The 22703-nt window shown below is 45.7% G+C and overlaps 1 pseudogene; it reads right to left on the reverse strand.

The window, feature by feature from the left end:
• Positions 1 to 5481: 5481 nt before the first annotated feature.
• LOC118989589 (glutaryl-CoA dehydrogenase, mitochondrial-like) lies at positions 5482 to 21545 on the reverse strand (annotated as a pseudogene).
• Positions 21546 to 22703: the final 1158 nt, after the last annotated feature.

The following is a 22703-nucleotide window of genomic DNA, read 5'->3' on the forward strand; positions in this document are numbered from 1 at the left end:
CAGCTGGGAGGGGGGTGGGGAATGCAGCCCAGTCATCTAATAGTTTCCTTTCAGTCAAAGAGCAGTGTAAGAAGAAAGGAAGAAAGTGTGAGAAGGAGGAAGAACATAGTGCTGCTTCAGGCCCCTCAGTGCAGTTGTCTGGTTTGTCAGGAGACAAATCTGTCAGAAGACTGATACTAAGATGTTAAATGCAGCTTTGCGTAATAACCAGTAACTAGGATTTAATACTGTGCTCAGAAGTTTACCCTGGAGTCACTTTTGTCTAGTTGTAAAGGCAGAGAAGAGGGAAGCTGCTAAAAAAGAAAGAAAGAAGGAAGGAAAGAAAGAATAAAACCAATTCTATATTCACTTATTTAAGTTTTTAAATTATGCCCATTTAATTTCAAGAATGTGAGGTCACTAACAATCTATTGCATTATTCTTGATATTTTTTCATTAGATAATAGTAGAGTATTTGTGTCTGAAACTCTATGGAATATTTATTTATCCCCAAACCCTCTGTGTGACATATTTTAAGGAAGAATGAAGCATAACACTTGGATCTATATTTTAGAGGAAGTGATTTAGAACAAGCTTTGAATAAGTTTCATAGCACAAGGTTTTTACCTTCTGCTTTATTTAAATTAAGGCTTCAATGTCGTCTTAGGATGATACTAGCAGGAAGAAACGGAGGCCTCCCAGTTGTCAACCCAGATTTGTGCATATTTGTGTCTCCAGATCTAGCTTCTTTCTTGGCTCTGGCAGTAAATATCGAAGCTTCAGTGTTCACCAAATTTAGGAAATAGGTTTAAGGTTGAGGAGATTCTGCCTATTCTTTCTGCGTTGTTTTTACACACCACTGCACCAACGCAAGTCATGATCAGAGGAGATCCCAGGACTCCAGCCTCCCTGAGTGGTGGACGCCCTGAGCCGAGGACTCCTCAGACGACCCTTCTTCAGGGGCGGTTCGGAGGGAAATGCACTCCAGGTGGGGTAGGCAGACCGGGAACCGCTGTTCTCAGACCTTCTGGAGTGGGTGTGGCAGATGTTGCTTATGGATTACTCAACAGTTTCTTGAGAACAGAACCCCCTAGTGGTTCTTTAAAAAAAAACTTTTATAGATGTTATTTATTTATATTTAGCGATGAGGTAGAGAGGAAGGGAGAGAGAGAAACACTGATTGGTTGCTTCTTGCATGTGCCCCCACTGGGGACTGAAACCTCAACCAAGGTATGTGCCCTGGTTGGGAACCAACTGGCGACCCTTCACCCTGCGGGATGACACCCAACCTAGGGGACTCTATCCTAGTTATGTTGACATATCCAAAAGTCATCATAGTCATTGACAAGTTTTTCTGTTTGCTTCTAGACAGTTTATTGTTTATCTTGTTCTTTTAGTTGTGTAATCCATCTCGGGATAATTTTGTGCGTGATCTAAAGCAGGGGTCAAGGCCAAATAGGAATAGGGCCTGGTTTGAGGCAGCAGTATGCTCAGAGAAGATGGGGCTTGGCCTCTGTCCTGAGGGATGAGTCACAGGCTGATACAAGCCAATCGAGATAACTCTGTTCTTTTCATTTTTTGAGCAAGTATTTGTTGACTGCTTACTGTGTGCCAAACATAGTCTCGGCTCTGAGAAAACAACAATAAACAATACAGGTACTGTCCCTGCTGACATAGAATCCCCCTTTTGCAAGTCATTGGTTGGAAATTAGATGTGTGAACCAGTTCTGGGCAATGGGTCTGAAGGGAATTATGCTGTGGACATCTGTGGAAGGTGTTTCTCCTTTTTTTAAAAAAATATTTTATTTATTTATTTTTAGAGAGGGGGGAAGGGAAGGAGAAGGAGTGGGAGAGAAACATCAATGTGCGGTTGCTTCTCATGTGTCCCCTACTGGGGACCTGGCCTGCAACCCAGGCGTGTGCCCTGACTGGGAACTGAACCAGCAACCCTTTGCTTCACAGGCCTGTGTTCAATCTGATGAGCTACACCAGCCAGGGCAAAGGTGTTTCTCCTTAATACAAGGGAGACTTTGAGAGTCTCCCTGCCTTGCCCATAGGAGTACATGATAGCTGGTGCTGCAGCAGCCATGTCCTAAAACTCAGGACACCCAGAGAAGGACACCCAGAGAAGGACAGAGAAGACAACTCAGACCCCTGCAGTCTCTGGGTCCATTTATGAACCAATTCTATAATGGCCTATGTTCACGTTTATTAGGTGACATAATTAAATATCCTTATTGTTTAAGCCATACTGAGGGATTCGATTACATGTAGCCATACGAGGTATATAGACAGATTTCTTGGCATGACACTAATGCTCTCTAAGACTGTGCCATGACTCCCATCGGTTCCTTCCATCATCCGCTCCAGCCTTAATTCTCCTTCCATGTGAGACACACGCTGGAGACTTCCAGCTCCCATTCCAACTGGCTTTGGCCTTTAATAACCAAATCAATCCCTTCTTCCTAGGTCACTCTGCCCCCAAATTTCCACCTTGGAACTATACCCACTTCAACATTGCTTCCACACCCATCTTTCCTTCCTACGTTGACTTCCACCTCCCCAACCTCCCACACGCCAAGCCCTAAGTGAAGAGGTAGGCATTGAATTACGTGGTGTTCAGGCCAGAGTGGGTGCAGTTTTGATGAAATGTGATGCTGAGGGGGAGCAGAAACTAAAAGCCTTGTACAGAAGCTAGACTACAGAGACCGAAGTGGACGCACAGCAGAGCTGAGGGAACATGCTGTCTCAGAGACAGAGACAGACAGAGACAGCTGCCTGATCATTTCGAGTTACCATATGGCCTGACTATACTTAACTGCAGTTGAGTTCCTTGGAAGTCCTGTCTTCTCATAAGAAAACTCTTTCTTTAAAATTTAGCCATGTTTGTTTCTTACAAACAAATCACCTAGACTATGTGGTTTTGCAGTCCCCAAAGGGAGACTTACCCTCTCAAGTGTACTATTCCCTCTGTTAAAGAGTGTTGCCAAGTGTTTGGGAGTTAAACCAGGTCTCTGTCTGTTAAGTACACTTCCAGATTGTCAGCAATGCCTTCTGCAGAGTCTAGCTTAGGATTCTGAAACAGGGAACAAATCCAGTCTCAGGGTGGGTCCCACATTTCCTAGAGTTCCTTTTCACATTTAACTCTTCTGTCTTAATTTGGGTTGTTCTTCTCCAAAGCACAGCCTGGAACATGGACTCAGTTAAGGAGGGAAAAAGCAGAGCGACACAGGGTGGGAGGGAAAGGTAAGTGATGCATTGTGGGGCTGGTTACAAACGCAGATGACTGGGTCTCAACTCGCTGAAAACCCGTGTAGGATGTGCCCCAGAGTCCACCTGCTCTTTCTACCATTGGTTGCACTTTGTGCCCAGGGTGTTAATTCCCCTTTACAAATTTTGTGTTATTCTGTACAAGGAATGGTCAAATTCCTGTGGCTTCAGAAACACCCCAGAGACAGAAAGGCTGAGAGTTACACTCGGGGTGGGCACTGGCAGTGAGCATGGGAACTGCTCTCCTGCAGCCGAGGTCACAGGTGGGCTGCGGGGGATGTGTCAGACATCTTCTGTATCCTCTCTTTGGGAAAAGGGCTTTATCATTAGACCTGGTTGCGGGTTCTCAAAATCATGGACCCTGAAAGTATATATGGCAATATTCTGTGACAGAACTACTGTCTGCCAGCCCAAAATCCATAGTTTCTTCTTCCTGAGTATTCTGCTGGCCTGTTTCCCAGCCTCCCATGCAGTTAGGTGTGACCAACTCACTGAGTTCTAACCAATGAAATGTAAGCAGCAACAAGGGGTGTCACTACCAGGCCTGGCCCTTAAAATTCCTCCCAGGCACACTTCTCCAGGTTCTGTCCATCTCTGCTGGCTCAAAGCTGAGTCCCAGGCGACTTTCAAAACCACACGTTCAAGACAGCAGAGCCTCTGCCAGCCTGGGTCCTCGCACGACTGTGAGCAACAGAGCGCCTCTCACTCCCCCTCCTCCCGTTTCTCCAGCCTCACCTCCTTCACCTGGGACTATCTTGCTCTGAGAGAGAAATAAACTTCTATGGTGTTTGGGCCATTATACATTTGGGGGTTTCTTTATTACAGCAGCTGGCCTACCCTAACTCATCTACCCACCACGACACCTTACCATCGCCCAGAAACAGAAGTGATTTTCCAGGTGTCTCTGAATCATCCTATTCATAAAATACTTGAAAGTTTAGGAAGACAATTATAAAAGTAATACATGGACATGTAAACAATACAAGAGGGTTTAAAATCAAAGTAAAATCAAAGTAAAAGTCTCCTGTCTTCCCCCTCCTCCTATTTCTAGCCCCGTTCTCATTTGGTAACCGTTTTTAAACTATTTCTGCCTTTATTTTTCTGACTCTTCTATATAATCTCCTCATCTTATTAATGTTAAAAAATATTTAGTGGCATCCTGCTGGAAAAAATGAGTAGTTAACAAAGCTTTTGTTTTTTTAATGTAAAAAAGTGAAAAAAGTGTCAAAGAAAACTAGGCCAAAGAAATTATGTGGCGGTTGAGGGACCTCATATCTGTTTGAATTATGTGAAGAAGAAGCACCGTGGTGATGTGGGGCAAACGCAAAATTCGAAACCACATTTGTGTGGATTTCAGCTTCACCTGCTTGTTTACAAGGTTAGGATGCTGTTGTGGGATGAAACAGTGCCTCTGCAGGTGTTTTGCTATAGGTTCATCTCCAGGAATATTCATGGGGTCTTCACATACCACCATACTACATGGTGGGTACCAACTAATCTTATTGCCAAATCTTGTAATTCGAACTGTCTTGGAGGGTAACCTGTGCGGGGTGAAGTGCCTTGGACGTCTGTTATAGGCTGATCTTCTGCTACTGAAAAACAATTCCACTTGAGCCAGCACCTCTCGCTCCACCCAACAGAGGGCAGTACGAGACAGAGTGTATTTGCTTTTAGAAAGGAAGATCTTTGTTAGAAACCAAACCAAAGTCAGACTTGAATTGCTGTCAGCCTATCAGTGTTGGCCAAAAGCCCAGAAGTGTATAAAATCATCCTTCTCAAATGACAGATCATCATAAAATAAAACGAATTCCATATTAATTTAGAAATAATCAGGCTACATATACAGACACATTATTCAACCACCAGCTATCAGCCATGAGAAGATTATGGCCCTGTTGGTAAGAAGTTCCTATATGAGGAAAAGAGCTCATTTTCTCATTCTTTGTATTATGTTCAATGGATCCTTCTGCTGATTCATGTTACTAAACAAACGACATCATCTGAAATGTACCACAGAGTGTTCTTTAGTGCAGCTCTTCTCCTTCATCTGACTAAATGGTCCACTGTGGAATTTGTTCAGATTGAAAAAAATAACAAGCTCCTGTCTGACTACTCAGTAATGGAAATTTTTACAGAGAAGGGAAGGGAGGGAGAGAGAGAGGGGGAGAGAAGCACTGATGTGCAAGAGAAACATTGCTTGTCCCTTGCATGTCCCCAACTGGGGAATTGGCCTGCAACCCAGGCCTGTACCTTGACCAGGAATCAAACAGGTGATATTTTAGTTTGCAGGCTGGCGTTCAACCCACTGAGCCACACCAGCCAGGGTTCTTCTTATACATTAATTTTTTAAATTTATTGATTTGAGAGAGAGAGAAACATCAAGTTGTTGTTCCACTTATTCAAGCATTCGTCGATTGATTCTTGTATGTGTCCTGATTAGGGATTGAACCTGCAATCTTGGTGTATGGGGATGATACTCTAACCAACTGAGCTACCTGGCCAGAGCCTACTGGAAGTTTCCTTAAATGCACCATTCATTCTCATTTTTTCTGCAGGTATTGCTAGAGCTTTCTTGATTGGCAATCTCATCGACCCTGTGGGTTTACATATTTAAGTAGAAAAGGATAACAGCATCCTTCAAATATCTAGAATTTCTTAGGTATAAGTGTTGGGAAAGGTAGTTGCCTTTTTAGGCAAAGCTCATCAGGAGGCAGTATTGTGAGGTGGTTATCAGATAGGGCAGATCTGGTCTCTGACTTTCTCTCTGCTGCTATTTATGTGGTCATGGCAAGTCACTTTGCTTCTCTGTGCCTCAGTTTCCTATCCCAAAAGTACGGATAATGATAAAATGCCCATGTCACAAGGTTGGTGTACTTGAAATATGGTAAACACTCAGTCAATACTGTTTCATTTTGTGTCAGATATCATTTTTGAGTAAATACCTAACAAAGGTCAGCGGCCAGCATCATTATCTTGAGCTATAACTTCAGTGAATATCAGTTATTTAATATTCCAACCAGTGTTCAGTCCTCTACTACCTGCATCTGCACACCTAGGGCTGTCCACACACTAGTGCTTGTTTCTGCTCTGACATGAATTTTATAGTGTTTGTCATGACTAATTGTCCTTGATAGGAATAGTCAGTCAGTGCAGACTGGAGAAGGCCAGGATGGGACCGTAAGCAGATTCATGGTTAAGCCTGCAAGTCTGAACTGGGAATAAGCTCAGGGGACCTCTGTTTAAGACTGAATTTGGGACATCAGCTTACATGGAAGAGGGAGGTAGGGGTGAGGGGAGAAAGAAGTAAGGTGATACCATTAGCCAATTGTTTATACTGATTCAGGATCCTGGGTACCTAGGACTTGAGACAGGCAATCAATAGGACTTCAATCACCAATACTGGGACATCTTTATATACAGCTGGCATTTAAGATAGTCATCAATTGATATTAGAACCTCAATCATGGGGACCCTGGGATTTAGAAGCAAGCAATCCAAGATCTCTGGTGGGCTTTCTTGTCCAGTGCTCCTAATTATATTGACCATATTGCACACCTTAATTCAGTCAACACAGAGCTATAATCCTCAGTATTCTTGGAATCAAACAAATAGGTTGTTTGACTTCGAGACCAGCCATACCCTTCGGCAAAAAGTATTCTGTGGGCTCTGGTTATTTTTAAATCACAAAGTAAATGAGAGTTAACTTGGTTCAGAAAATTTAGAGAAGCTTTAGAATGTTATAAATTAGATGGAAAATAACTGCTGTTGAAATATCTTATTCCTTTAAAACAAGAAAAACCTTACAGAATACTTAGCACCAGTCCTCTCTAAGAGCTTTCCTGTGCAGTGACGCAAATGTCCCAAGCACAGGAAAAGTGTGCTGTGGGCAAGAAGCTCTGAATTCCCACACTGAATTTCCTCCCCTTGTTTTCTTCTTTCCATTCTTCCCACCTTCCCTCTCCTCCTTCCTCCCTCCTTCCTTCCTTCCTTACATTTATTTATTGTAGTTCTTAGATGGCTTCAAGGTGCTCCTGCTGCAGGAAAATAGAATAAGTAAGCAACCAGGATACTTTTTAGCCTCACAAATCTGACTTTTACTAGGAAAAGAAACTGCTTAATTAGGAGCAACTACTTTATCTTACAAAATCCTCCCTCAATAAAGTAGCCATCGAGCAGTTTTCTAAGTTCCCTCTGGTAGATGCTGGCCTGTGAAACTAAAAGCCTTCCTGTGACATTTTAAATGTCACTCAGAAAAGCTGACATTTTAATATTTTTTGTGTGTGTAAAAAAGCTTTACATTCATTATCTCCTTGGAGCCTGACACCAAGCTGGTGAGGGGCAAGGCGTGTAAGTCTAGCCCCACTTCCATTTTCTGTTTTACAAGTGAAAGACTGAAACTCACCTTACGTGGCTCTGTGGAAAATGCACGAGTCAGAATCAGGACCCGTTCCAGGGTGCTGGGGTTCACAAGTTCTGCTTATCACTACTGAACTGTGAAAAATTTCAGTACCTCGCACTTATTATGGAGTACTGTATTAGTCTGGGTTCTCCAGAGAAAAACAGAACCAATAGGAGATTTGATATGGAGAGATTTATCATAAGGAATTGGCTCACACACTTATTAAGGCTGAAAGATCCCGAGTTCTGCAGCCTGCAAGCTGTAGACCCAGGAGAGCCGATGATGTAATTCTAGTCTGAATCGCAAAACCTGAGAACCCGGAGAGCTGATGGTGTTTCATTCCAAGTCCGAGCCTGAAGTCAGGAGCCCAGTATCTCAGGGAGAGGACAAATTCCTCCTACTTCACCTTTTGTTCTATTCAGGCCTTCAGGGATTGGTTACGGACCACCCCCGTCGGAGAGGGCAATTTGCGTTACTCACTCTAACAAGTCAAATATTAATCTTATTTACAAACACCCTCCTGTACACACCCAGAATAATATTTCACCAAATGTCAAGGTACCGCCCCGGCCCTGCCATGTTGTCACATACAATTCACCATCAAAGGACCCACACAACTGTGTGTACATCTCAGGGCTAGACGCTCCTGGTGCCACCCGTTCTGTGTCACTCCCTGGAGGTCAGCAACCCAAGCTTCCCCTTGGATCCCGCATGACTGACCGTGGAGGATGAGTCGTTTCATCTCTGCGAGTCTCAGTTTTCTCAACTGAACAATAAGAGGGTCAGGTTTGGATGACTTTGTAGGATACCTACAGCTCTAAAATGGTGCTTCCGTGATTCTATAATAGAAATCTAAGACTTAAAAACGGATGCAACTTCCATTTTATAGACATGCAGACTCTTTATTACTTTTTTCCTCCCCCTCATTCTGCCCCAAGGTCCAGTGTAAGGCACTTATCACCCAGATGGGAGGTCAGAGGGCACACAGGGAACTTGAGGGGAGGGGAGTCGCTGAGTGAGACACCAGTTTTTGCCGCTCCCAGAAGCAAACAGAGGTTGCTTCTGTGTTGCTCTCTTTCCTCTCCCTGCTCCCTGTCAAGAGAAGCCATTGACCCAGGGAAAGCAGAGTCCATTCCCATTAATGGTTAAAAGTAGATTGAGAGATAAGTGGATAAAACTACTATGGAACATTCACACAATGGAATTCTACTTAGCCATAAAAAAAGAAGAAAATTTTACCCTTTGCAACAGTATGGATGGACCTGGAGAACGTTATGCTAAGGGAAGTAAGCCAGGCAGTGAAAGACAAATACCATATGATTTCACTCATACGTGGAATCTAATGAACAAACTGAACTGATAAGGAAAATGGGGACAGGCTCCAAGATGAAAAACAGATGACAGCTAGTGGGGGAGGTGGAGGGTGAAGGGATTGAGCAAAAAGGAAAAAGGACTCATGGACATGGACAACAGTGTGGTGTTTGCTTGGGAGAGGGGGTATAAAGGGACTAAATGATAATGGGAAAAATACAATAAAAAATTAAAAACAGTAGATTGAGAAACTTAGTGCAAAGAGTCTCATCTTTTTAAGGAGCACATTTGAGTGACTTCCAAAGGGAAAATTTGAAATTTAAAAATCAGTGTCTTTCACCTCCCATCATAAAAATTGGCTCCATCTGCTCCCTTCCTGAGCAAGCTCAGAGCACAGTGGCTCCCTGGGAAGGCATTCAGGACCACCCCGCTCCCAGGTGAACTGTGTTCACTTGGGTACCTGGATCCCTGCGGTTGCCCTTTCGAGGATCTGAGTGTGAGTGTCATGAGTACCTTCATAAATGTTCACGGCTTCCAGGTTCATGGCATGTCAGATCACGATACTAGTCAGAAATCTCCTTTCTCCCAGCATGTCTCAGGTGTGGTGGGTGATATCCAGGGCCTTCCCACAGTTACTCCATTCCAGCTGGGAGACCACTTCTGGGGCGGCCTTGTCTTGATCTTTCAAGCGGCTAACTACAGGCAGGCCTGAAGGCACGACATGATTGCAGTGAGCATGTCCTCCAGCTTCTTCTGAATCATCCAGTTCCTGCAAGGACTCAGCAAGATGCCAAACTGTGTCCTGCCCGGGGTGTACTGCTGGGCTGTGTGAAAACAGAGCTGAGCAGCTCCAAGCACGTCCCAGGCGAGGCCTTACCGGGCATTATTTAGGCAGCCAAAGGGACAAAGCAGCACGTTCTTCTTTGGTCCCTCCACACCATTCATGACAATCACGCCCATGGCTGAGGCCCTCAGGGAGAACTTACTCCTGATCTTGGGGGCTGAGAGGCCCCACAGCATCCCCTTCTCTAGCAGGAAGCCCTGAATGCAGTTATCTTTGCACTGAGCCCACACTACAAACAGGCTGGCCATAGGCGAGTTGGTCATCCAAGTCTTGGCCCCATTGAAGGTAGCTCTTGTTAGACAGGTTGTGTTGGGCTCTGGTCTCCACGCTGCCAGGGTCACTTCCATGGTTGGGCTCTGTGAGCTGGCAGCAGCCCAGGAGTCCCCTTTGGCCAGCCTGGGCAGGTACTTCTGCTGCTGCTTCTCACTGCCATGTAGCCACTGTCCACTCGCTCCAGCTCCCGGGCCAGGAGCCCATACACCATAGATGAGACTCCAGCGCAGCCATACTCGGGTGCCTTCCTGCTCCCCTCACAGGCCACTCAACTTCTGTTTTGTTCACAGCTGTGTTCTGGCTTCAGGGAAAACGTGAATAGTACAGGCACTCACCCATCAAGTAAAATGCAAATGAAGGCAATAATGCTGTGTGAATGAGTCCATAAACAAAAACGTGAAAAAAATGTCAAAAACTATACTGAGCACCATGATGTATATAATATTTGCGAATATATTATTTATATATAACATAAAACATAAAATATATATTTTATAATATAAATATATAAATATATAATATATAAATATTTATATAATATATAAAATATATTATATATTATATAAATATATAAACATATATTTATATTATATATATTTATATAATGTATATCATAGTATTATATATAATTCTATATATAATTTGTATATTATTATATATAAATATATAAAATACTGTCCTTGCACCAGGGATCTTACCACCTGTTGGAGAGATTAGCACATAAGAAATTCTGCTATGATTTAGAGTGAAGTACAGACCCAACAGAGAGAGAGGTCAGTGAGTAAGACTTCCCCTGAAGTAGGAAGTAGGACTTGGGCTGGATTTAAAAAACAAAGCAAAACAAACAAACAAAAACATGGAAAAGATTTGGATGCACAGAAGCAAAAGAGGACTTTCTGGGCCAGGGAAGAAACCCAGAGCAGGATAAGCAAGACTCATTTGCATGACAGTGAATGAACCAGACAGATGTGTTTGGGTAGGTGGGGCAGCCAATAGAACAAGGCACAACAAACGTAGTATTTGAGGAAGGTGTCAGCTGATGGCAACGAGAGCATGGATGGAAGGGGGGTCTCAGAAACTACTTCCTCTTCCTGATTGCCTAATACACGTGTCAGGCTCTGTGGTAGGATTGTATATATATTTTCTCGAATCATTGCAACAATCTAAAAGGTAGGTTTCATTGTCTTTCCGTTTTACGGATAAGAAAACTCAAGTTCAAAGATACTAAAAAAGTCCAAGGCCAGTCAGCTAAGGCCACAGGCTCAGGAAAAATTCTAACCCACTTTGGCAGGACTCTATAATAACCCTTTATTCTGCCATCTCACACTGTCCCTCCCAGAACCAGGAAGCTGCTGCTAGTGCCAGTCCCTCAAGTCAGCTACAACTTAATCATTTGGTGGATTTTGCCCTTGTAGCAGCCAGTTGAGCAATTGATTACCTTGCCTGGTGGTAGTCTGATTTAGGTTGTTCTATATGTCTAAATAACTCAATCAGCCACTTTGTGGTTTGTCTTAAGGACAAATCCTGATCCAGTGTGTGGCCGGCAATGTGGTTGGGGGCAGAGAAGGCAATCAGACTGAGAGCTGCTCTCCTTACTGACTCCCAGAGACAAACTGCAGAGGCAGGCTCTGTGAGTGGCTGCTGTAACCACAGACCAGAGGACAGTCCTTTATTCTTGCCTAATATGGAAAGTCCTGGTCACGCGCCAGTTGTTTCTGTAACACCTGCACGTCCATGGCCTTGAGCACAAATTAAAAACCAAATTTTAATTCAGACATTCAAGTTATTTACAAGAACTGCTCTATAAGAAGACGAGAGGGAGGCACAGAAGCTATGTTTTATAATTCACACGTGTCTTCTGTTAGTTGTTTGAAGAAATCAGAAGAGGGAGAGTCATGTGTGTGTTTCAGGGTGGAGGAAGGGATCCTATTTCCGCATAAGAATTTCTTTTAAGTTATATTATAAAGGCAAGTCATTGTATAAACCTTAGTTCTTGAAGACCTAAGTCTTCTCTTTCTTTAAAAATAGAGATGGAGGTAGGAGGTGGGGATGGCTGGGCTGGGTTGGGGGAGAGTGGTGGGGGAAAATGGAGACAACTGTACTTGAACAACAATAAAATCTTTTAAAAATAGAAATGGAGTTGATACTTCACATTCCCACATCACTGATGTAGTTCAACCCAGACGTAAACAGACTGGTTGCATCACTGCTATACACCCAGCTGGGACCTTCCAGGGAGTTAATTGCAGTTGTGAATTAATCACTATTCTAACTGAGCCGGGCTTTTAATTGCCTCTTGAAGCTTCTCATTAAGTGTTCTTGAATTGGTTAATGTGAGGACACCATCAATGCAAATTATCATTTAGCAATATGCTATGAACATGCACAACTGGTTTTATTCTGCACTTTCTTGTGTGGGATTTTAAATGTGGAGAGGTCATAAGCAACCACTTATTCTAAAACTCTGTTTTCACTGTTTATTATGGTTCATCTTTGCGAGTTCTGGGTTTCTGTCAGGATCTCCTTTCCCTTTCACACTCTGGAATCGGAGATGAAAGCCGTAATGGTTTGGGCGTAGCTGAACACTATCCACTACTCGAAACCCTTATCTCTTGGCTCCTTGAACACCATTTCCTACCTTATTTTTTCTTCCTCTTTCTCTGAAAACATTTCTTAGCCTCCTTGGTAGTTCTTCCCGGTCCTAGATGTTGGGGTTCCACCAGGGTTTCATTTCTAGCACTTTCTTTTCTCACTCTACTTACTCTTTCCATTGGATTTATTGGCATACAATATATATTCATTACTGATTTGAAAAACACGGATCCATAATGTTTTTCTAATTAGTAATGAGTATTTACTGTATGCCAAGCACATTACGAAATGCTGAAGCAGCAGTTGACCTTGGAGAAGCTTTACATTGAATGAAGATGATAAAACACGGTGGGAAGTACCTGGCATCCTGGGAGAAAACGATCGAGTGGAAGGGCTCTGGAAGGGGTCTGGAGTGATTCTAGATTTCGAAGGTGCTTGGAGATGAATGCAGGTTAAGTCTATGTTCAAAGAAAAAGGGGATTTGGTGTCTGAAGGAAGATGGGAGCAGGAACCATGGAAGGAAATCACTCATGTACAAGATTTTAGAATGAAGATGATGCAGCAATGAAACACGTTTGGAGAATCCAATAGGGTTGGGGTAATGCCTTACATGAAGTGAAAAATTGACTGGGCACATAGGGTAATTCCATTTTTTAAAGCTTCCTATAAATTTAGAGGGCATTGTAGAGACATGTTGAGTTGCCATGTTCCAATTAAAAACATTTTCCTGTTGATATGATTGGGAAGATTTCATAAATATGCATTGGTTGCTTACTAATATATTTTACAAACAAGCACACAGAGTGGCGGGGTACACAAATTATTTCCAACACTTCTTCGTTGTGGTGGGAACCTGGGCACGACTCTTGTGCCCCAAAAATATTTGCTGAAACACTGCACTTGGGAACAGGCCTCTGCTTTTCGCAGACAGAAATGTTAAGACAAGGACTTGCACTGGGATGCACCCCAGAAACACTGAGTCTTGCAGAATGTAGTGTGTTCAAAAGACACCCTGAAGAGATGTCTCAGTTTGGTGTGGGCTTCTATTGCTGACAGAACTACGAACCCTGTCGCTCTCATGCCATTTCTCACAGGGCCACCAGCGGGCAGTGCGAGTTGGCTGGGACAATGACACTCAAAAGGTCTCATACTAGCTGGCCTTCTTCAGAAGGTGTTTTGTGACCTCGGAGGATTTCCTGAAGGAAAATTTACTTGGAAGCTCTTGAAAATCTACTACCAGTCAATACCAAATATAGGTCGAGCCACTGAAAGGAAAATGTTCCTTGTAACTAAACCAGACATGAAAGTGATGCGTCCAACCCGTCTCTGTTCACTTCTGTCCTTTTAATCACCTTTTTAGCCATGTATAAGCCTCTGGAAAAAACAAAATTGACCCTCTGTGTAAAGCATTAGAGATGACTGTCCATCACGTGGCTGCTTCTTTCTGATATGAATCTTTGAGTAGCAAGTGACCTGTCTACTCATAAGATTGAGGAAATGTCGCTGACACTCTGGGAAGCTTGTTGAATATGTTGCCCAGATCTCTGTGGAGGTCTGTTCAAGTGGGAAGTCTTTCAGCACAGCCAAGGTTGGGTCCATAGTCTGTATTACCCCCAGCACTGAGTGAGTCTGTTTGTCCTGGGACATGTGAACCAAGTCCTCAGTATTCTAAGAGTATCAGGGTCAGAGTATGAACATGGCCATAATGGCTGCATAAGAGAGATAAGGTTATGGTTTTAATGACCCAGCATCGTGCCTATAGCAGGTCCCTACTCTGTGTGCCATGGTTACCACTGCCCACTTGTCTGAGAGCAGAGTCCACACCCTGGTTGTGGAGAGTTTCAGGACCCCAGCCCAGCACCTGAGCGTGAAGACGTGTCACGTACTGCGCAGTGAGTCAGTTTGGGATGCAGATCACAGGCTGGAGACTGTATTTGAAATTGAGCCACTCTGGAGCTGTTTGGATGTGAGATTGTGAAGACCAGGCTGCTGTGTGGTCTGTCAGGCCCTGTATACATGTTGTCCTTCCCAGCACACCTCAAGCCAGGACAGACCTGGTCCCAGGGATCTCCCAGAATCACCGATCCGCTTTGCCTTCTCTTGCTTACTCTACACTCCCCCTGCCTGTCCTGGTAGGTGGTTATTCTCTTTAGGCTCCAAGGTACTCCGCCAATCCCTTCGAAGAGCCCTCCCTGTGCCACCTCTGCTCAGCCTGTTGTCACGGTGCCCATGGTTTGTTCATGATTGCTGAGTCACCTAGGACTCCAGGGGAAAGACAGGTCCTGCTCTCTGACCATAAACACACACACACACATGCAGAGTGCTGGCTCAGATGACCACCAAAGTAGGACGAGATGTGACAGATTCAGGACCTAGCAGGCACATTGCTGCAGGTAAGAGGCCCATCAGCAGCCCCAGTTCCGCTCTGCAAGCCCTGTCCTGGGTTGTACCAGGTCTGTCTGGAAAAATTCCAGCCCTTGTTAATATAACAACAATGGTTTGCAGGTCTTCGATGTAACCTGGCAGCCAAGGAGAGTGGACTGGAATGCGCATGTGTGAACAATGATGACTTTGTCAGTGGGGGTGGTAGATGCTGTTCAGTGAGCATGTGTACCATGTGGCTGTTGCATTCAAAATGAATGAGTGAATAGAGCGATGAATCTGCATCAAATGTTGCATTAAGCTCAAACATTCCTCCATGAAAACTATTTGGATAATTCAGAAGGCTGCAGCTGTGGGCAACTGGTGATTGGCAGCTTCATCATGACAATGTGCCCACTTTGTATCCTGTTGTCTGCAGTTCTTTTGCGAAGCATCAAATTGCTCAGGTGTCTCAGTCCCCCATAGCCCAGATTTGCACCCTGTGACTTCTGGCCTTTCCCAAGCCTAAAATCACCTTCAAAAAGGAAGAAATTTCAGACCATGGATGAGATTCGGGAAAATACAACCAGAGAGCTGATGGAGATTGGGAGAACTGCATGAGGTCTCAAGGTGCCTACTTTACAGGGGACCGAGGTATCATTGTCTTGTGTGCAGTGTTTCTTGTATCTCGTATCTTCTTCAATAAATGTCTCTAGTTTTTGTATTACATGGTTGGCTACCTTCTGGACAGACCTTGTAACTTGGACAGGACACCAGGTAATGAACCTGTTCTTGCTCAAGGTGGGCCCTGCGTTCATGTCCCTCTTCCTGGCACCTAAATGGGACTCTATAAAAGCTCCCACAAAGGGCTCACATAGGTAGCCTGGCCTGCATTGGCCTGTCCTTTGTTGCCTAGTATTACCTTAGGGGATTCTGGAAAACAGCCAGAGATTTTGAGGACAAGGGTCTAGCTGACGTCTTCAGCATTACAGAAGGTCCCCATGGTGGAGTTTCCAAAACCCAGGCCTCTGGGAATTCTCAAAACAGCAAGACCACATCTTTCTCTGTCTGTGTCTCTTGCCAAGTAAGAGAACTGGCTATGGGGCTGTTACTAGAATGTGGGTGCTTGGTAACAGGGGTTCCAAGTTCTGTTGCAGTCAGTTACCAAGGAAATGACTTCACTTCCTGAAGTTTCTTTCCTGAGTCTGATCCTTGAATCACAAGGATCCAAACACTCCTCTCAACTCCTGACTTCTAAGCCCCCTTGTTCCTGCATGATCGTATTTTCACATATCGTCCCCAACGTTCCTTTCTTCACAGCTGCCTGGGAAGGTCTGGTGCAGCCAGGGTCTCAGCTTTGAAACAGACTTGTGTTCAGACTCAACCCTCATTCTTTCCTCTTCTGGATTCTGGACAAGCCAGGGTGTCTCTCCTGGACTGTGTGTCTCCTGTCTGCACAGTGGTGATTATTTTCTTCTAGCTTGTACTCTTTAGCGATGTCCCCAATCATATGTAAAATACTGCCTATAAAATTGTAGGGGAGCTGTCACATGTAGTAGTGCCTCCAACCTTTAATTTCTTCTTGTTAAGTCTGGTATATGCTCCTCTTAGAATCTTAAACCTAGTCCTCTCATCGAGTGTGTGTGTGTTTGTGTGTGTGTGTATGTGTGTTTGAGGCCAATGATCTCTATGTCTAAGAAAAACAGCCTTACCTAAGGAAGAATAGGTTGTGGCTTCCCAAAGCATTTGGATTTCTGATTTTTAACACCAAACCTGTGGGAGGGGACAGAGCCTTAACCTGGCAGGTCGGAACAAACCCTTATCTGGGGTCTGCTTGTCACATTCCCTGTCCAGGCCCAACTTCTCTGTGGGCCTCAGTTTCTGAAGTGTGGGATGAGGAACAACATTCAGAACTGCCTACGTGTGAGCTCAGCATAAAGGGGCCCCAACCGAATCGGCACTGGGTGAGGAGTTGGCGGGGGGTCATGCTCTCTCCCTGTCTGCGCAAGGTTAAAGCAGCACAGCCTTTCCCGAGGCTTCTGGGAAGCCTGGGGCCACCAGTGCTCCACTTTGCTAACACAAGGCAGGGTTCATACCTGGGTCGGCACTCTGACCTGTCTGTGGTTCTGGGCGAGGCATGGACCTTGCAAGCTCTCCCCTGGACTTCTCAGCACCTGCCTATGGTCCCCATGGGATGGTTGGCACATCCTCTTGTAATTGTCTCCCCTTGAATGCAGACTGGTTTATGTGACTATAAAATACATAGCAAAATAATCCAAAGTCATTTCCAAAATCCAATTATAAAATGAGTCACGGCCAAATTGGTCAGTCACTCAGACCTGCTTTCTCTCTAGAACTTTCTCAGACCCGTCAGCCTGGGCAATGAGCTTCCATGTTGCGTGTTGCTTACCTGGTGAGAACCACGCAGCCTCAGTCTAAGGCAGATGAGGAGAAAGAGGAAGTCAGGTCTTCAATTGACACCACCCTGCGAGTACCCGAGTGAGCTGAGACCCTGAGTGAAGCCATCCTGCCCCAGCTGAGCCCACAGCCCCAGGGAACTGAGACCCTGGCAGAGGCGTCCACTGGGCTGTGTCAGGTTTCCTGTCCAATGAAACAGTGAGAGAATGTGTGTTCGTTGGTTAAGAAACCAAGTGTGGGGGGATATTTTTACATGGCAGTCGATCACGTGCACGACTGTACCCATACCAGGTCCTAACTCTACTCACTTCTGTCTACTCCTTTCCTCTTTCCAAGCTCCCTACATCCACAGTGGCCTGCTTTCTGATTTTCTCTCATTCCAAACACATTTTTCTTCCCAGTCTCTGCTCAGTTGTGGACTTTTCCCCAAGTTAAGTATTCTATGACCTGTTTAGGGATCTGGTTCTTTTTTTTTTCTTTCTTCCTTTTTTTTTTTTTTGGCCATGCAGCTGAAAATATAGCTTTCACCTCAGTGGAGTTTTTTCAGACTCCCACACCTGAGGGAGTCCCACAGTCTGGTGGCAACAACTACTGCATTCCTAAGTGGCACCTGCTCCTTTGGGTTGTTTTTGCTCAGTGGATTTGTCCATTTTCCCCTCCAGACTGTGATGGACAAGGATGTTCCTTTAGCATGGGCCACTGTTGATTTATTTCAGCATGAGAACATTTCACAAGCTCAGGGCACAGTTGCTGAAGCAAAAGATAAGATGACATCTGACTACTAACCAGGGCAGATATTAGGAAAGGATCAAAAATAAATAAATAAAGGGCATACCTCATGCCAGAGTGAGAGAAGGGCACCAAGGAGCCAGGTGACACTCCTCTTTGGTCCAGCTGAAACCACTGCCCCTGGTGGCGAGTGCTAGCACTGCACCCCTAGCAGGGAACCCAAGAGTCCAGCACACTGGCTTTGGGAGTCTCCAGGTATGGGCTCTCCTGGTCCCAAAGGGACAAAACAGCAGGACCTGCAGAATCCACTGGGTTTTGAGGGTTATCTTAGAAGCTTCCCCTGTCTCCCTTCTGTCCGCATTGCTCTGGGATGACTATTCCTTCAAGAAGCCTTCTCATCAGGTCCAGGGCAATGAATCAGGCCCTATTTTCTACATCCTTGCCCTCGGACTCAGAAAGATCACCAGAGCTAGAGAGTGTACTCCATATCTTTCAGAGTCTAAGGTGAAAAACCAACAGTGACATTCCTGAGCCTGTGGGACTCTGGGGTTTTACTGCAAGCTCTCCAACTTTTATGGGAGGAAACATGGTTTTCTACTCTAACCCCCTCCACCCAAGGGTGGTAATTGTGTCAGACAGGATTATCCTAGTGGCTTCTACCTACATCTGTGGATTTCAGATACCAGGATCATGCCTTCCACGGCCATGGGCCCCACCCAGGCATAACCGGGGGCTGTGGGGGTCCCCATGTGCATGGTCCTTCCTTCTCCCTGCTCCCCATGCTGCGGACCCTGATCAGATCCTGGGAGAATGGAGGCTGCTGTCTTGAAGCAAAGCCGCTTCCAACTTCTTTCTCCTTTTGTCTTTTATCAGTTGCCAAGGCTTCACTAAGACTGAACTCATGCCTTAAGGTCCCCTCCTCCTGTGTGAGTGGTCGTGTGTGGCCATGTGTACCAGTGTAGATTCCCAGTGGAAGAGGTTCCACCGGGGGTGTACTGGGCTGGGGTCCACATGGCTCTTGTTTGCAGAGCTAGTCACATTGGCAAAGTTCCACCCTGCCCTGGTGGCCTTTATTCTCCCTTCATCTAATGATTTGAGTGGACTTGACCTCTCTGTGTGACTCTCAGGGCTTCAGTTTTGTCATTGAAAGTAGTAGATTATACAAGGAACTGCTAAAACTTGAATCCAGCCAAAGGTGGTCCAGGGTTGCAGCTCCTTGTGATGGCCTTTGTGGGGGCGCCAGGAGCACCGTCTGTCCTTCCTGCAAGGCCTGCGGGTGCTCCAGTAGCTCTGTGAGCGTTTCTGTTCTGCACCCAGTGAAGGATTACCTGCCTCATTTGTGGGTTGAGAGTTGTTCCCTCCCAAAGAAACAGTGGCTCGGTGGCTGCTAAAGGATGGCGTGGATGTGGAGTGGGCCACGGCTCAGGGTCTTCAGAACCTATTGCATCCATGGCAGGGGGCAGCCCTGATCCCAAGGATTTCCCAGAATCATGGACCTGCTTTGCCTTCTCTTGCTTACTCTGGCTTCCCCCACTGTCCTGGTATGTCTTTAGGCACAAGGGTGCCCCTCTGACCCCCTTGAGGAGTACACTCGATCTTCCAATCCTGCCCTGCCTGCTGTCACCATGCTCTTGGTTCCAGCACTGTCTGGACTGCTTAGTCACTCACAACTGCGAGTAAGAGACAGACTCCGTTTTCTAAATGTGGAGACCCAGACCCAGACACACACCAGTTGGCTTAGAACTCCCCAAGAGGGAATCAAGGTTACAGCTGGTGGCCCAGGAGGGGCACCGGCACAGGCTTTGGGGATGAGGGTTCAGCCTGCCTCTGCAGCCTCTGGGAAGGCTCTCATGGTGCAGCTTCCTAAAGCCAGAGCCCTAGAAATTTAGGGAATAGCAAGACAACACCTTTCACTCTCAAGTGTTCCTTGCCAAGTGAGCTGGCTGTGAGGCAATTACTAGAATGTGGGCACCTGGTAACTGGGGTTCCAAGTTCTGTAGGCGTCAACTATCCAGAGGTGACTTCCCTTTCTGGAGTCCCCTTCACTGAGTCTCCTTCTTGAATCACAGCTGTATAAAGTCTGGGCTCCCGACTGTTCAGTTCCCCTGTACAAGCAAGACCATACCTTTACTTAGGGGTCGTCAACCCCCCTCTCTCCACAGTCTCCTGGGGAAGTCTGCAGCCACAGACCCACATTTGAAACAGCCTGTGCTCAGACTCAACCCTGCTTCTTACCTCCTCTGGATTCTGGGTAAGCCATTGTGGTTTTTGGGAAACCATAGCTTATCACATGGTCCGTCTCTTGTCTGCACAGTGAAAGTTATTCTAGCTTGGGCTCCCTGGGGATGTCCACAGTCACACGTGGGATACTGCCTATAAAAGGGGAGGAGCGCCCTCCCAGGTAGACGGCGCCCGAAACCTCTACTTCCTTCTTCTTTGTCACCTTGTGTGTGTGGTCTGGGAGGGGCCGGGCAGGGAACCCACACTTTTACCAGTGTAAAAAAATACAATTCTTTCAAACTGCTCTTTTCCTTGCTCCTGATTTGTAAACACTTAACTCTCATCTTTGGGTGAAGCCACGCTTCATTGACCGGCTCTCTGAGCCAGTCATTTCTCCCCAGTCCAACCATTTTTTAATTTCACTCACATCAGTTTTGCTAAGAGAACTTGGTAATGTGTAGTCCATGTGCAACAGATCTTTTATCAAAATATGAATATATTATTTTTTCCTTTCATGTTGCTACAACACTAAAAAGCATATTATTATTATTTTTCCAATTTAGGCTTTACGACACAGGAGTTAAAACTGTAGTCTTTAGAAACAATAGACCCAGGCTCCAGTCAAGATGGTAGAGTAGGTGAATGGTGTACTTGCCTCCTCCCACAGCCACATCAAAGTTACAACTAAACTACAGAACCACCATCGATGAGAATGCCTGAATTCTAGCTTATCTAAGGATACACAGAGGAAGCCACATCTGGACTGGTAGGAGGGGCAGAGGGGTAGAACTGGCCAGTCCCACGCCCACATGTGGCAGTTAAAAATCAGGAAGGAAATCTCAGCTTCGTAGGTGCGCCCTGAGGAGCAGGAGTGTCCCATCCCCACAGCAGGCCTCCCAGCCCTGGAAGAGAAGTCCCCACGACTTCTGGCTGTGAAAGCCAGTGGGGACTATGGCTGAGGGAAATGGAGGGCTTCTGGAGTCCCAGACGTTTCTCTGAAAGGGCCCGCATGGACTTACCTGGACTCTCACTCTGATGTCCAGTCCTGGAGCAGGAGCTCAAAAGGTACCGGGGACAATAGGAACTGAATGGTCTTAGCTTCAGGACAAGGGCTGGGTGGTCAGCTTCCTTAGTCAGAAGGGCTGGCATTTGTCAAAGCCTCCCCTTGCAGCACAGGCAGCTGCCACATCTGAGTTTCCACTGAACTAGCACTGTTCACACTGCCCTGGTGATTCCCCAAGATCCCACTCCACCCAATTTGTGGGCCCACCCAAGCCATTTCTACCACACAAACAGCCTGTTTTGCCCTTGCTTCCAACTTTCCTAAATCTCTCAGAGTCATAGACCACAAACAAGCAGCATCTGGACTTGGTTTACAGCTGACCCTCTCCTGGGCACCTCTGAACCAAGCACAAAAGGTCGCCAACTGCAGATCACTTTGTACCTCATACCAGGTAGCCCCTGGCAGGTGGCTGATCTTGGTCTGTACCTCTCAAGAGGCCTCAGAACCAACACATTCAGTGGCCAGCTTAAGACTACACCAGAGCACCACCCAACCACCTCCACAAACAATACATCGAAAGGGCAGACTCGCCAGGCACCAGAGCTCTGCTAAGGCACATCCTGCTCCGTAGGGTCAGCCCTGCAGAAAAGTAGTCACGGCCAGTCCTCACTGCTAATTAGCATGAGGGTCAATCTGTCCTACTGATGCGCCAGCTGCAATCAAGGCTCAATTGCAACAAGAGGATATGCACACCCCACACAAGGGACATACCCAGGGAACCAGACTCAGGTGATCGGGGTGACTGCACCACTGGGCCAGCCCCCCAGGACACCTACTACATTAGCCTCTCTACCATGACTGGGAGAAGGAACACCTCTACCTAATACATAGAAACGAACACAGGGGGGCAGCCAAAATGAGGAGATAGAGAAACATGACCCAATGAAAGGTGTTTTGACCTATTTCCTCAATAATAAATTGTAGATGATAAACCTCTTCACGGGTTCGGTGAAGCAATCCAAAGAAAAACAAAATACGTGTGTCTAGAACATGAACTTGGCACACTCAAATAGTTTTCTACTATCCCCAAACTCATCCCCCTTGTAATCCCAAATCTTGAGTCTACCCTTGGTGCTTTGGTGTTATTTTTTTTTTAAACCCAAATTTTTAGCTGGCATTTTTATGCCCATGAACAATCCTTATCTGCTTCCTTAAAATCAGTGATTCGGGCCCTGGCCAGTAGCGCAGTTGGTTGGTGTCATCGTCCCAATATGCCCAGGCTGTGGTTTTGATTCACGGTCAGT

Source organism: Sturnira hondurensis, unplaced genomic scaffold, assembly GCF_014824575.4.
Source record: "Sturnira hondurensis isolate 20B ecotype Veracruz unplaced genomic scaffold, ASM1482457v3 Scaffold0006496, whole genome shotgun sequence".
NCBI classification, from domain to species: Eukaryota; Metazoa; Chordata; class Mammalia; order Chiroptera; family Phyllostomidae; genus Sturnira; species Sturnira hondurensis.